Genomic DNA, 16,907 nt, shown 5'->3' with positions numbered 1-16,907 from the left:
CAACATAGCATGTAAGGTTGAATTTGAAAAAGAAGTTGCTAAGATCTATGATTCTGAAGGAAGTCTATTAGGAAAAGGTGATCAGACTAAGAGTAATTTGTTTTACCTTGACATGGAAGATGTTTCTTGTCTCATTGTTCAAACTGATGACATACGATTATGGCACAAGAGGCTATGTCATGTAAATTTTGACAATATGATAAGCATCAACAAAATGAAGAAAGTCAGAGGTCTACCAAAGTTGAAGAAACCTGATAACACCATATGCAAACAATGCCAACTAGGAAAGATCACCAAGTCAACCTTCAAGAGTAAGAGCTATACTTCTAATGAAGTATTAGAGCTAGTTCATACTAACTTGTGTGGTCCTATTGAAGTACAAAGCTACAAAGGTGACAGATACATAATGCTATTTGTAGATGACTATTCAAGGATGACAACAGTAATGTTCCTAAAAGTAAAATCAGATGCATTTCAAATGTTCCAATGGTACTTGGCTAGAGTAGAGAAAGAGACTGGAAAGAGCCCAAAATGTCTCAGATCTGATAGAGGAGGAGAATTCACATCAAGAGAATTTGAAGAGTTCTACAATGAAAGAGGAATCAAAAGGTAGACATCAACACCTAGGACTCCACCTCAGAATGGTATAGCAAAGAGAAGAAATAGATCAGTTATTGATTGTGCCAAAGCCTTAATGATGGAGAAAAATGTTGCACTCAGGTACTGGAGAGAAGCTGTAAGTACTGCAATCTACACACTCAACAAAGTTCAAGTCAAGAAAGGTACAAATGCAACACCTTTTGAATTATGGTATGGGCATTCTCCTAATGTAAAACATTTCAAAATATTTGGATGCAAATGCTATATATATAAAGAGTCTAGAAATGGAAAGTTTTATGCAAAGAGTGAGGAAGGCACATTTCTTGGTTATTCTACTAGAAGCAAAGCTTATAAGTGCTTGAATGTTAACACTAATAAAGTAGTAGAAAGCACAAATGTGAAGTTTGATGAGCTTGTAGAAGTTCAAAGTGTTGAGGACACGAAGAAAGCAAAAGAATACAAGACATTTGTATACTTTTATGAAGGTATACCTAATAATGGTGAAGTTGCAACTCCGAATGACAATCAACAACAAAATCAAGCATCTGTCGAGTCACAGATAGTGAATGCTGAACTGCAGACACATTTAGAAGCAGAGCTGCAAAATGCAAAGAATGTTCATTCATATTCTAAGAATAGCCAACACAAAGAAAATGAACAAATACCTAATGAAAATATGCATGAGGGATCAGATTCTGAAAGAGACAACATGCAAACAAGGAAAGAACCAGTACTGGAAAAATATGTGAAAAGACATCATCCTACAGATCAAATTATTGGAAACAAAGAGGTAGGACCAATGATAAGGAATAGACTCAAAAGTGAGACATGTCTGCTTAGCAAAATGGAACATAAAACAGTAAGTGAAGCCATAAAAGATGATGACTGGTACAATGCCATGAAAGAAGAAATAGAACAAATTGATAAAAACAAGACATGGACCTTAGTCTCAAGACCAGCTGACAAGAATGTAATAGGAACCAAGTGGGTGTTTAGAAACAAGTTAGATGAGAATGGTGAAATCACAAGGAACAAGGGAAGACTAGTCTGTAAAGGGTATGCACAAGAAGAAGGACTAGACTATGGAGAAACTTTTGCTCCAGTTGCCAGAATGGAAGGAGTAAGGACCTTACTGGCATATGCAACCTTCAAAGGATTTAAAGTCTATCAAATGGATGTTAAGTCCACATTTATGAATGGTATACTTGAAGAGGAAGTCTACATAGAGCAACCAAAAGGTTTTGTTGATGAAAAGAACAAAAATACGGTATGCAAATTACACAAGGCTCTATATAGATTAAAGCAAGCCCCTAGAGCTTGGTATGAAAGACTTCACAAGTATCTAGTGCAAATAGGATTTGAAAGAATTGATGATAACATCAACATGTACATCAAATCAAAAGAAGGTAAGGATATTCTTGTATGTAAAATATTTGTGGATGACATAGTTTTTGGAGGAAAGGAAGTACTTTGAAAAAGTTTTGCTGACAAAATGAAACATGAGTTTGAGATGTCTATGTTTGGAGAAATCAAATTCTTTGTAGCATTGCAAGTACATAAACTAAAACATGGCATATTTGTGACATAATAAAAGTACATCAAGGAGATACACAAGAAGTTTGGATTAGAAGATTCCAAACCTGTTAGCACACCAATGGCAATAGGACATAAGCTATCCAAAAATGATGAATCAGTTGAAGTCAATCAAACAATGTACAGATCCATGATTGGAAAACTACAATATGTTGTACATAGCAGACCAGACATAGCACTAGCAGTTCAAATAGTGGCTAGATTCTCTGCTAATCCTCGAGAAAATCATCTCATGGTAGTAAAGAGGATAAAGAGGTATCTCAAAGGAACTGATGATTTTGGCCTATACTACAAAAAGAATGAGAACTTTGAGCTAAATGCATACACAGATGTAGATTGGGGAGGCAATATTGATGACAGGAAAAGCACAAGTGGAGAAGCACTATTTTTAGGTAAAAGGCTAGTTACTTGGACTAGCAAGAAACAAACATGCACATCTTAGTCCATTACAGAAGCAAAATATGTGGCAGCAAGAGTCAATTGCACAAACATTGTGTGGCTCAAACATCTATTGAAAGGAATGAAAGAAGAGGTAACCAAACCTATGATGCTGTATTGTGATAATACAAGTGCTATAAACATATCCAAGAATCCAGTAATGCATGCAAAAACCAAGCATATTGCAATCAAGTATCACTATGTTAGAGAATTGGTGGAAGACAAACAAGTGAAGATGGAGTACATTCACACAAAGGAACAAACTGTAGATATCTTCACCAAACCATTGCCCAAGGATGCTTATGAATATCTTAGAGGCAAGTTGGGGGTAATGCCCCTAACTCAAGTAGTCTAAACGAATAAAGAAGTTGCCCTGCATCAACAGGAATAGAACATTGAAATATTAGAAGAGTGATGCAGAGGATGACAATAGGAACAAAAATTCAAGATCAGTCACAAGCATGGTGATAGGGGAAGAAAACATGAAGATGCAAAGCTTATATTTAGCATGTTGAAGATGTTACATCTTTGGCATTTATGTCAAAGAGGGAGATATGAGAAACTGATCAAAGAAAGGTAAGAGGGAGATGTATATGTATGAAAAGAGAGATGAAAGAAGGAGATTCAGAAGAGATAAGAATCAGCAAGTAGCTATGAAGGATTAGGAATACAAAGTAAGGATGCAGTAGTTCAGAAGGAGAAGTAGAACAAAGGATTCAGTTTCTATCAGCACAAAAGAGAGTTATATAACAAGTAGATAACATATGTAATTTTGGTGGTAACTAAGTTGATCAATTGATCAATTTGGTTTTCCATCAATGCCAAAGAGGGAGATTGTTGGAAATGATTGAAAAAGATCATGAATGAAGAATAATGGAACTGGTAAAGAATGTTTCAATCATTGTTTTGTCATTGATGTCAAACTTGCTACTTGCAAGAATGAAAATTGCCTTAGTGATCCCAATACTATCAATTGGTTGATTGACAAGGAGGTGGCAAGCAATAAGATGTAACTAGAGTACCTAGAGAAAGGTTGAAGTTATGATGTTGTAATGAAGTACAAGGATCAGATAAGCCATTGATGAAATAGTGTATTGATGATATATTCTAAGACATAGAGGATGGACACACTGAGACACATCAAAGATGTAAGGATTAACTAAGTTCATTAGAGAGAACACTGAGCTAGCTAGTTAGTGCCGAATAGATTCTCAGTTGAAGCCGAGCAAGTTCAACTTAGTGTGTGCCAAGTGATCTTCAGGTGCCAAGCAGTCTTCAGGTGCCGAGTAACATAGAATTTCTTCGAGTGCCAGTAAATAACAATAGAATCCAAGTAACACAGAAGGAGCCGAGCATCAGTAAATTGATGATGCTGAGTTGTTGCATTATTTGTTAAAGTCAAAGATTCCCCATATCAGCAATGATAAGGTTGTTACATCGAATTTTGTGAATTAGTTGGATGATAAGGATGATGAGTAGATTTCACAAAATTCTATGTAATCCATGCAAACCATTTTCAAGATGAATGCTAATGAATTTATCATGAAGTTTCTAGAAGAAATAATTTGGAGGGAAAACAATATCGTTTTCTCAAGGGAAAATTAAGATTTGAGTGGGAAATCAAGAATAGAACTTCTTTATAAGGAGTTACAGGTCAGAGATCAAATATACATATATGAGAGGGAGTTGGTCTAAGGTGTGATCATGCGAAGAAGCCAAGAGGAGTAAAGTATAGAACATCAAGACTCTAAGTTGATCAAACGATCATGGATTGCATTGGCATAATGAGTGGAAGAACTCAAGGAGATAGATCTTGAAGGGTGAACAAGTTGTCAGCACTACAAGGGAGGAAAGCCAAGCAAAGAAAAGGACTGAAGAGTGATCTAAAATCTACAAGGTTGAAGTTGCAATCTATATTAGGTCAAAACCCTTCTAATACTTTCTTACCATTGTATTAGATATTGAAATCCTACATTGCTAGGTTAGCTTAACAGCTAGGTGGATAAGCCTCAGGAAAAGGATAAAGAGATCCTTAGGAGAAGGATAAAGAGATCCTTAGGAGAAGGATAAAGAGATCCTTAGGAGAAGGATAAGAGATCCTTAGAGAGGAGGATAGGAGATCCTTAGAGAGGGATGAAAGATTCTTTTGAGAAAGTGACTGCAAATCCCATGGACTTGGGTGAGCCTAACAGCTCTATGTAAATCCTTTAACAAGGTGACATTATAAGTTGAATGTTCTTAAATCCTTTAATAGAGTCACATCTTACAATGTGTAAAGCCTTTAATAGGGCAGGCCTTTAACAGGGCAGACCATCAGAAGTGGTTGAAATCGATTGCGCAGTTATTCAGTGGGTATCATCCCCACCCCAGTTTTACCTTCTTATTCCTGGAGGCTTTATGGGTCATCAAAATCCTTAGTGTTATGGTGTGATGCATGTTTACTTTTCATGATTGTTTAATGTTCAATTGCATGCATGATAATTTCAGTTATGTGTCATTAAGGATTAGAAGAAAAAGTTGTATTGGACATCATTGAACCTTTGATAACTGATTCAACCACCCCCCCCCCCCCCCCCCTAGTTATTATAAATAATTCTAACACTAAAAAGGCCATTCTATCACTCCAAAACATAAACACAAGAGAAAAAGGCTTGAGAGAAGAGTATTAAGATTTTATGAAATCAATTAGCAAATCAATTGGCTCTCAAATATTGATTTTTAATTGTTTAAGCTACTTTGTATCTTGCATCTAAGCATGATGGGGAGTTAAAAGAAACATTTGGAGGAGTTTTCTACAAACTTGAGTTGAATTCCAATTTTAGAGAAAATTTGAAGAGGTGAGTTATAGTTCTTTGTAAAGATTTTTACAGTCATGAATCTCTTTTACATTTCCATTTTAATTGTACATTAATTTTAGTCTTTAGATTTGTTTCATTTTATGTAAATGAAAAAATTGAAAACTAATCAGCACTAATATTTTTAAATCTGACTTTCTATATTATAGATGCTTATTTCTTTATTTATGATAAACTATAGAAATAACAACATCATGTCTCAGCCTGATGGTAGTGGATCTAGGCCTAAATATAAGCTTGATGTTGACCTTGTTACAATATCATGGATAGGGATTGGAAACATGCCATCCTTGGCCAAAAGAAGAGTTGTTACATGCTGAAATTGTATTGTACATATAATGGGGGAAACATTAACAGATTCAAACTTCACCTTGCACATATACAAAGGCATGATGCTAAACCATACAAAATAGTACCCCAAGATGTAATATGTGATATGCAATCTCTTTTAGAGGCATCTCAAGAGAACAAAAATAATTAAGAAAGAAACAACATGAAGAAATTTCATACTTAGCTAGAGAGGGCTCTTCAAGTTATTAGTTTCCATTTCTATCTACTAGTCTACTTCTTCTATGAGTGTGAGCATTGAGCCTTAGGTTTGTATGAAAAAATCCACACTAGCTTCCATCTTTGTTCAATGCACAACTCCAAGTGCAAAACTATCACTTGAAGAGATGAGTTGGAATAAAGTGAAGCATGAGAAAGAAAAAATGACACTTGGAGATTTATTTTTCTATAGTAACCTTCCATTTAATACAACAAGGTACTTATTCTTTTAATTTTTAATATTTATGTCTTGTTTATCTTGCTTTCAAGACTCAATAATTTGTATGTCTTACTTATTTTATTAATAACTTAATAAGTATAATTATTGTTTTGTTTAATTTGTTTTAGGTCTCCATATTAGAAAATTGTGATAGATGCTATTACTATTTATGGTCTAGGATTCAAAGCCCCTGATGTTGAGGAGCTAAAAGGTCCTATACTATTTTGACTTAATGAGTGATTGATGTGAAATTTTAAATTGAGGAACATCGTAAAGTATGGAGGATGAAGGGTTGCACTATCATGATTGATGGTTGGACTTGTAGAAGAAATAAAATACTATTGAATTTTTTTGTTTCCTCATCAAGTTATTGTACTTAGAGAGTAGAACTTATAAGTTAGTAGTAAATTGATCATTCTACCAAATTGAGTGATTATTACACTAAATTTCTTTATTTATTATTAGGTACCATGATGCTTTTGAAATCAATTAATGCCTTAGGAAAAATAAAAAATGAAGAGTATCTTTGTGAGGTAATAAAGGACACATTGAAGGAGGCGAGTGAGTAGACTGTGGTGTCAATAGTCATAGATAATGTAGTAAATTATGTTACCACATGTAAACTTATTATGGAGAGGCACCACTACATGTTTTTCATGCCTTGTGTTGCTCATTGTATAGATCTCATGTTGTTGGATCTTGATAAACTTCCTTGGATAAAACCTTCTATAGGGAAAGAAATAAATAGTTCTAAATCCATATATAATCATACTTGGGTCCTCAACCTTAGGAGGAAATACACAAAGAAAAAAGATTTGTCTACTCTAGGAGTCACTAGATTTACAAAAAAATTTGTCACATTGTAATCCTTAGTTAAGTCAAAGACCAGTTTCTATGTGAGGAGTAGAAAAGATCATCATATGCAAAGAGCAATGCATGAACTAAGACAAATGATCAAATTTTTGATGAAAGTGGCTTTTAGAAATCAATCAAAGAGATTATGGAGGTGATTTTACTATTTTTCCTCATTTCCTTTTACTTCATCATTTTTGTTAAGCACTTGTTTATGTTCATTTTTCATTTTTAATTGAAAAACTTAAAAACTAAAGCTTGATGTTTCACCTTTCAATGACCGTAGTTCATATATCTTCCTATTGTTCTCCTCTAGATTGTTGATGGAGATAAGCCCTCAATGAGATAAATTTATGAGGGAATGGATAAGGTGAAAGAGGTGATTCAATAATTTTTTATAGGGAATCATGATAAATATGGTCTTCTATGGGATGTCATTGATAAGCATGTGATAGCACAATCTACTTTACAAGCCTATACATGCAATTGCCCACTTCTTGAATCTAACCTACCAATTTAGTCTACGTTGCTAGACTAATGATGACATGTGTCCTAGCCTCTATGATGTTACAGAGAGAATGTCACCTAATGAAATAGTTGAAATAATTATAGTTTGTGAGATAGAAATATATAAGAAGGCAAAAAGGAGACCTATTTACACATTAGTTAAGAAAGAAAAACTAAACATAATTGATGATTGATAAAAATCTATGGTTCCAAATTCTAATTCCTAATTCTATGACCATTTTACATTAATAAAGTCAAAGTTCTAGAATTGAATTAAAATTTTCTTATTTTAGATGTTTGGTACTAAGGTGTCAAATCTATATAGGATTACAATTCATATCTTGAGTCAACCATATAGTTCTTCATGATGTGAGTGCATAGATTTTGTTCAATAATGTAGACTTAAAGAAGTACAATAGGTCCACAGTGAAAAAGTTGAATGATCTTGCATTTTTATACCACAAGCTTTTCCTTCGTCACAAATAGATCTTGGGCACCAACACGTCACCTATTGTGTTAGTGAAGGTTGATCCACAAACAAGTTGGAACACACAAATTGATGTTCCTATCTTTAATCATGCAGACTTGGAGTGGGTTGATCAGGAGGATTGAGAGGCAGAGGTAGTACATATAGTAGTGGAGGAGGCTAGAGTACGAGGGGAACTAGTGTAGGACCCTAAGGCTGAGAGTGATGGATCTGGCACTAATTATGAGGGTTATGAGGATGACTATGGAAACAAGGAGGATGAGCATGTCATTGAGGTTTAGGCTAAGACATAGGGAGAGAGGATGGATCTAGAGTCTTCCACAACCTATCTTAGGCCTACTCATAGGAGGACATAGTCCACTATGAACCTTTATTTTGACATATGTTTTGAACTTCTTATTCCATGAACATTGTTGATGTTTGATGGTGACAATTATGTTATTTAGTTTAACTTTAACTAATTTCCTTCAAAATTTCACATTTATACTTATATGATCTATGAAAATTTGTGCATGTGCATAGAGTAGCTTCTATTTGTCTCAATTTTTGTGTATTTCATATTAATTGACTAAATGATACATGAAAAAACATTAAATTATTAAAAATCTTTGAATTTCTTTGTTTTTTAATTTGTCAAGTCCTTGTTGAGCCCAAATGTTGAGTTTGAGTTCAAGCTCGATCTCGGCTTGTTGATTCTAAGACTTGTAACATTGATCTATATTTAAAAAATATGATTTCTACCTTATTTAAAATAAAATTATTTCTTAAATTCACATATATAAAATTCTTAGATATTAGTAAATGTACTTAAAAATCCTATCAAATCAATGTACTCAACACAAAATGAATTTATAATTTTTTTAATAAAATCATTTCTTAAATTCATATACATAAAGTTCTTAGAAATTAGTAAAACTCCTTTAAAATGCTATCAAGTCAATGTCCAACTCAAGAGAAAATGACTATATCAAAAAAAAAAATTTATTATCAATAATTAATAAATAAGTTGGAAATATTTTTATAGAAAATAACCTAATGAAATATATAGAAATATAAAGTAAATACTTGTCAGGGTGTGTCCCTTCAGCTTAATTTTTTGTGTTTCCCTAAAGGTAAGTGTTGCAAGTTTCCACCATTTCCTAAGAGCCCATTCTAATAAAATCTCCCCACCACAATATTACCCTAAGGTTGACTTTTAGTCCCATCAAATTTTAACTATTATGCTACTCTAAATATGCATATGTACATAAATTCATACATACATACTTGAAACTTATCAAATTGTCCTTATAATGAGCACCTATTTGAATCACTATTAACAATCTCTCAAAATGACCATCTATACTAGTATTACAGGACTTGACAAGATCTTTAAGGACTTTGCAAGTCCTGAGGTGAGGTAGCCTTCCAAAGATTGGTGACCTCTTGCCTCAAACTTGGTCAAGTCCTAGGCACGTTTATATATTTAATGAGGCTTTTTGGTCTAGCTTTGTCATTCATTAGCACATATTAAAGAAATTTTTTTTAAAAAAATTTAATATATTTTTTACTTTTTGGGTATGCATGCTATGTCTAAGACCCAAAAAGGACATTCTATCACTTTCAAACACAAATGCAAGGGAAAAAAAGGCTTGAGAAAAGAGTATTGCGGTCTTAGGAAATAAAATAGCAAATCAGTTGGCTCTCATATATCAATAGAAAATTGTTTATGCTACTTTTTAGCTTGCTAAGCATTGTGAGGAGCTAAAATAAATATTTAGAGGAGGCTTCTACAAACTTGAGTTGAATGCCATTTTTAGAGAAAAATTGAAGAGGAAAGTTACATTTCTTTGTGTTCTTTTGTAAAGTTTTTTACATCCATGAATATTTTATGTTTCCATTTTGTTTACATTTATTTGAGTCTTTAGATTTGTTTCATTTTATATTGAGAAAAAAAATTTAAAACTAAGCAGCCCCATTATTTTTAAATTTGACTTTCTATATTATAGAGGCTTATTTTAATTATTTATGATAAATTGTAGCAACAACAACATCATGTCTCAACCTGATGGTAGTGGATCTAGCCCTAAATATAACATTGATGTTAACTTTGTTACAATATCAGGGATAGAGATTGGAAACATGCCATCCTTGGCCAAAAAAGGATTTGTCACATGCTAGAATTGTATGGTAACATATAATGGGGGAGGCTTTAAGAGATTGAAACATCATCATGCACGTATACCATGTCATGATGTTAAACCATCCAAAATAGTACCGAAATATTTCATATTGATGGAATTATAGGTAGGAAAGTTGAACTACTAGGAGCGGGAGGGTGAATCAATAGTTAAAACATGAACCCATAAAGCTTTTCACCACTCATCCCTCTTATGCATTCAATAGATAAACTTGAAATAACATGCACAACATAAACATATAAAACATATAAACACATAAGAAATCACACATTTGACACCTGATATGATTACCCAAAAACCCTCCAAATGAGAAGGTAAACTTGGGGTGGGAATGACATGCAAAATTCTTCAGTACTATAGCAATAAAGTGTCACCAATTAAGGTTACAATGAGTTGACCATGAGACATGATCTGCTCTATGAAAGGCCTCCCCCGTTAAAGGCTTACAATGATTGTTAAGTCCCACCTATTAACATATTAGTCAAGTTTGTTATTAGTGACACACACTTATTTAGATTGTGTATAGCTACCAAGCTCATTGTACAATTTACAGTGTTTTCCATGCATTTCAATTGTTACCAAGTTCTACAGTTGCTACTAAGTCCTTTGGACAAATCCTAGTGGTTACCAAGTAGATTCAGTTAGTGTGAAGTCTAGTAGTTCAAACTGTGCATTTCAATGTATACCAAGTATATCAGTGGTTACCGAGCAGTGTAGTGTTCACCGAGTTTGTAGTGCATGTAATGCCAGTGTTAACCGAGCTTCCCAGTGTTAACCAAGTGACTCAGTTTATACCAAGTTCGAGATGAGAATGTTTACCAAGTCATACAATGTAAATCAAGTGACTCAATTTATATGATGAGCTGCACAATATCTACTAAGTCACCAATATAGACCGAGTTCAAGACTACTTGAAAGTGATCAATATGGATTGAGCTTCTATGTCTACCAAGTGCATGATGATGCCAAGCATTGATAGTGGATGCAAAGTATCAGAACCTCATCAAGTCAATCTTCACAACCTGAGTTTCTTCACTTTGGCAAACTTTGTAATATTTGTGTTAACTTGTATCATGGCCAACTTTGTAATTATGTAATTTGGATTGGTATATATATGTAATGTGTTGTACCATATCAATGTGTTGAAGAAGTCTGAATGTGATTGTGTATGTGAAAATTTCAAGTTATGAATACAACAAAGAAAGAATGAATTGTAAAGGCCATTATAGCATAAGGAGCAACAAAGACATATCTATCATAGAAAGGTGATTAGTACACAAAGGAATCTCTTTCAACAAACCTAGTTACAAAGAAGAGATCTACTACTGCTTCATCCTAACAAGTGAACCAATCAAAATCCTTTAATAAGGTAGACCTAACATTCTTTCATAAATCTCTTTACCGAGTGCATACTTCATTATATGTTTGTAAATCCTCTCACAAGGTAGACCTAGCACTCCTAATTGCTCCTAATAGGGCAGATCATCAGAAGTGATCAATGTAAGCCTTAACAGGCCAACTTTATGTTGTAGTATTAAAGTTTGTGGGTATCATCCCCACCCCAGTTTTACTTTCTATTTGGAAGGTTTCTGGGTCACCAAATCTTTGTGTCAATGTGTTATGGATGATTTCATGTTTCAAATTTGTCATGCATGCAATTAGATCAGATGTGAAAAATTAAGTGCTAACTAAATTATTGAATTAAGAATTGAAAGTGTTAAAGTTTTAGAAGTTACTGATTCACCCCTCCCCTCTCAATAACTTAGTATAGTCTTGAATATTTCCAACAATTGGTATCAGAGCACTATGGTTCTCAGCAAAAATTTTAAGCAACTTGAGCAAAGATCAAGGATATGGAGATATTCAGACTTGACAAAGCTATTGACAATGAAAAGTTGGATTTGGAAATGGCCATTTCCTAGCTCAAGAAAGCTAAGGAGCAACTTTCCCAATCCCTAAAAAGAAGAAAGGAACTTACAAATCAAATGAATGATCATCTCTATATCGAAGAAAGAATTGAATATTTTCACCCTTTAAGAAACTTAGATGAAGTAAATGAAGCAATCAAAGAACTCCTAGAGAAGAATGGTTCCCTATAAGAAGAAGTGAGGAAACTAAGAAGAGAACAAGAGATTCAATCATTAAGGTTATGTGAAGTCTTGAAACAGAGAGATAAGATAAAAGAAGAGATAGATGGAAGGAACAATGATATCCAGAACCAATCCCTTCAGCAAGCAGACCTTATTGATTAGCTCTCCAATGTAAATGAGGAAATCATGAGTCTAAGATTTGAAAATAAAAGAATAAGGAATGATCTAAATTATGAAAGGCAAACCAATGAAAGAATGAAGAATGATCTAAAATCTGAAAGATAAATTAATGAAAGATTAAGTAATGATCTAAACTTTGAGAAGCAAATCAATGAGAGAATGACAAAATCTCAAGTAGACATGGATCAAATGAATGAGAAAAACCTCTGTAGGAAAAAAGGAAAAGAAGGAATTGGATACAAAGAAGAAGGTGAGTACTCCAAACAAGGTGCTCAAAAGAATCAAAGACCTACTTGTAATCACTATGGTAAGATAGGTCATACATCAAATAAATGTTGGCGCAATGGAAAAGCAAAATTCAATGGAAAATGCTACAATTGCAATCAGCATGGTCATAGGGCTAATGAATGCAAAGACAAACCAATTTTTGAAGGCAACTACCATAAATGTAAGAAACATGGACACAAGGCATCGGAATGCAAAACCAAGACATCAAATCCTGTAGATCAAATTGTGAAAGCAATATTTACTATGGAGAATTTGGACACATTGGTATGAATTGTGTTAAACATAATATAAGGAAAAGAGATACTACCAAAAGATGTTTCATTTGTATGGATCTTGGTCATCTTTCCAAGAATTGTATGAATACTAGTAGAATTGAAGATGAAAAGAAGGAAAAGGCTGATAGTATCCAAAAGAAAATGAGATAGCAATGGATTCCTAAGTTTATCGAGGATACTAGTCCAAGCGATGATGGTCAAGTCACACAAGAATTGGGTGACTCTACCAGTTCTAATTAAGTTCTCAAGGAAGAACTAGAACTAGGCTATCAATGATGACATCCAAAATAGTTCTAGTTGAAAGGTGACAAAGATCCAAATTTGTATACAAGATACAAAGGGATCACTAATCAAGATTGACATCAGTTAGTATTGAGTTACATTCTTTACCAAGTAATGTCAGGTCATAGACTTTACTGAGCAAGGTTGGGAGTAACAAAGACACCTATGGTTACCGAGTCACAAAGACTTCACTAAGTGATCAATACGTAGTACTGGATGATAGTCTATCAAGCATAATGTCAACTCATCTACCTTCATCCCAAGCATTAATGGATTTTTTTTATCAAAAGGCATGAAATCAAATTCATTTCTTACCATGAATTTTCAAGTGCTATTGTGAAAAGAAATTTTTAGTGCGATCAAAGTGACTTGAGAGAACTTATAGCAATTTTTTTTTTGAAGTTCTCTCAATCTACCAAGCGAAAATGGCATCTAGTAGCAGAAAGGTCAAAGAAAAGATCTAACATGTTGATTTGAGGAGTTGAATGGAAAGCATCGGATTTCAAACTCACTCCTACAATTGTTGAAACCCTAGATCCAAGTGGAGCTCAATCCCAAATCCCTCCTAAGGTACTTCCTGTTAAAGACATTCATACTCATTTCAAATGTGCTATTCAAGAAATTGATACTCTAGGAATGGATGATGCCCTAGGTTAGTTATGTGTAAATGGAATCCTAAAACTCGAGCATCAATATCTAGAAGCCAAATTTTCAAATCAAATAGATTAATTTTATCCTTAGCTAGGTGCATAATGGGCAGTTGTGGTTAGAACAACCAATTCTGATAATAAAGAAGGTGATTCATTGAATCACTGGCCTCCCTATGCTAGCCAAAGCCAAAATGACAAAAACTCTAGGTTGAGCAAAGTTGGAGAAGAAAACCCTAGCTGAATGGGATGGCAGAGGTATGAAAATCAATTGTGTCACTGATGCAAAACTAAAGTTTGGAATTCATGTTATTTCCCACAAGATATACATTTAAAGCAGACTTAATAGTGTGTCATGTGAAGTAGTGGATTTGGCATTCAAAGTGATTAAGAACAACTTGTCATATGATTTTGTTGACCTATTGTTGAGACAGTTCAACAAAAACATGGAAAGTATAAGAACATCAAAGAACAACCGTTGCAATTTTGGTCCATTATTAACTTGCATATTCTTTTATGTATAGAAGTTCTTCTCTTCTAAAGGTATTGTAGTCTAGAGAAAAGATGTGTCTGTGCTCTACCAAATAAATGAATATATTGTACAAATGGGTGAGAACTATAGAAACATCATGGATAACTACTTCGATGTATTCAAGGAGAAAATGAACAATAGGTTAAGGATTATGAATAAGTTAGTTGAAGATTATAAGGATGACGTATACTTCATGGTGGATAGTGATAAGGTGTATATCCAGATAGTTAAGCCTAGAATTGTGTGGGTGAAACCTCTTGGCTATGAGGTAAACATTGATGAAATAAAGGATATCATTGAAGCCCTTGTCAATGAACTAGTTGATCCTAAGGCCCCTTATTTTGGAACATATGATGAAGCCAAGGCCATAATTGAACTCGAGATAAAGCTCCCATAGGCAATCAACAAAGGAAAGAGAAGGATAACAAAGCTAAAATCAAGTGCACCTCTCTTGTTAACCAAAGGAAAAGGTGAGGATGAGCAAGGTGAAGAAGCAGAGGATGAGGAAGAATTTGAGAAAGAAAAACCTTTGAAGAAAAAGGGCAAGGTGATCATCACCAAGCCAACAAAGTCATCCACTCTAGTCTGCACAAGGAGGTCATGAAAGAAAGGAGGTGACAGTATATTCAGTAAACCTCCACCCAAGTTCTAGGAAAGATTAAAACTATTGCAAGAAGGAGCAAGGATAACAATTCTTAAATCATTAAAATATGAGATTAGAATAGTAGAAGAACATAAGCAAGTTGAAGATCTGGTGTTGAATAAAATGCGTAAGTGGAAGTACTCACTAGATCAAATCGCTTCTCAAGTCCCGAGTGAATTACTAGAGAAGATAAAGCCAAGATGGGATTTTGCCATGCAAACAATCAAAGACATATATGCACAAACCCTAAGGTAGTTATTACTGAGCATATTAGATGTTGAGGTGAAAGAGTCATTAAAGAAAAATGAAGAAAATTTGACTCTAAAGTTTAATACTTGTTTGGTTTTAATAAAAGACATTGAGCATGTTGTTAGGAATGCTACAAACACTTGAAAAAGTGTATATCATCTTCATAAACCAAGTGAATCTCTAGTTGAAGTAAAGGATGATGATGATGAAGAAGAAGATAAGGATAAAGATGAGGAAGAGAATATTGAAGAAGTGACTCGATTTAACAATGAAGAAGATGAATAAGATCAAGAACAAGAGGCTACCGAGGAAGAAAAGCAAGATGATGAGGAGACTAACCCAATCAAGATAGTTACAATAGTCATTGCCTCACTTCCTCAATCCTCAAGAAAATTATTGACTACATCAAGTATGGAGACAGCTTCAGCAAGTTTGATTGTGACTACTAGTGATACATCAAATTTCCAATTACTCTTTGCCCCAACTCAACTTATCATATCATTGATAGAAGTGACTTCCACTTCATCCACCGAGTTGCAAACTCCTTCTTCATCTACCGAGTTAAGTACTTCAATTTTGACTTCATCGATTTTGTCTACTTTAGTTTTGGGTACTACAATTTTGACTTCATCAGTTTTGGATTCTTCAAGTATTTCTGTAAGTATTCCATTAGTTAGTACAATATCAATTTTTACTGCAAGCCCAAGTATGTCTACTATTGTTTCCATTCTGGATACAAAAGCAATAAGTGCAAGGACAGTTGAGCCTAAGGTTCAACCGAGCATAATTTTTTTGGGGAAAGGAAAGGAGATAGAGGAAGACATAGATTTAGATGAGGAAATAGTATTCCCCAATTGGGATATTTACAAGTTTACTCTAGACAAAATGTAGATATTTGGTGAACTCCTCTAGAAAATGGCTAAACAAAAAAGACTTAGAGAGGAGAGAGATAAAGAGTATAAGATAATTGAGGATGCAAAGAACATTTTGACCAAGGCAATAGGAATTGAGGTTGATTCTTCTCAACCTGTTTTGTATTAGTTGGTAGAAGTAGTCCAAAAATTCAATGAGGACACCGATGGACAAGATAAGCTAGTAGAAAAGGCTGAAAAGAAATTTAATAATAAAGTGTTGGAGCACATTGCTTAGCAAATAACCATTTATCAAGTAGAGCTTTCTACAATTTTGGTCAATCTTGAATTATCCTATTCAAATGTGTCATCACTTTTTGGGAAACTATGTGATGTCTCTGAGTATACAAAGGAAATAAAGGACAAATTGTCCAAGATAGATATAGATCTAAACGCTAGTGCTCAGTAGTTGCAACTTGACCCCAATTCAAGCTTTGCACATTTCAAGAAAATCATATTTTTGTTAGACATGCAAGCTGAATTACTAAGAGAAGAAGCAAGGATCTAATCAACATTGATTGACATACAAAAC

The sequence above is a fragment of the Cupressus sempervirens genome, chromosome 1, assembly GCF_028749045.1.
Source record: "Cupressus sempervirens isolate cs-2001-9-10 chromosome 1, ASM2874904v1, whole genome shotgun sequence".
In the NCBI taxonomy this organism is placed as follows: domain Eukaryota; kingdom Viridiplantae; phylum Streptophyta; class Pinopsida; order Cupressales; family Cupressaceae; genus Cupressus; species Cupressus sempervirens.
The sequence above is the reverse complement of the archived record's forward strand: the minus strand, read 5'-3'. Positions refer to the sequence as shown.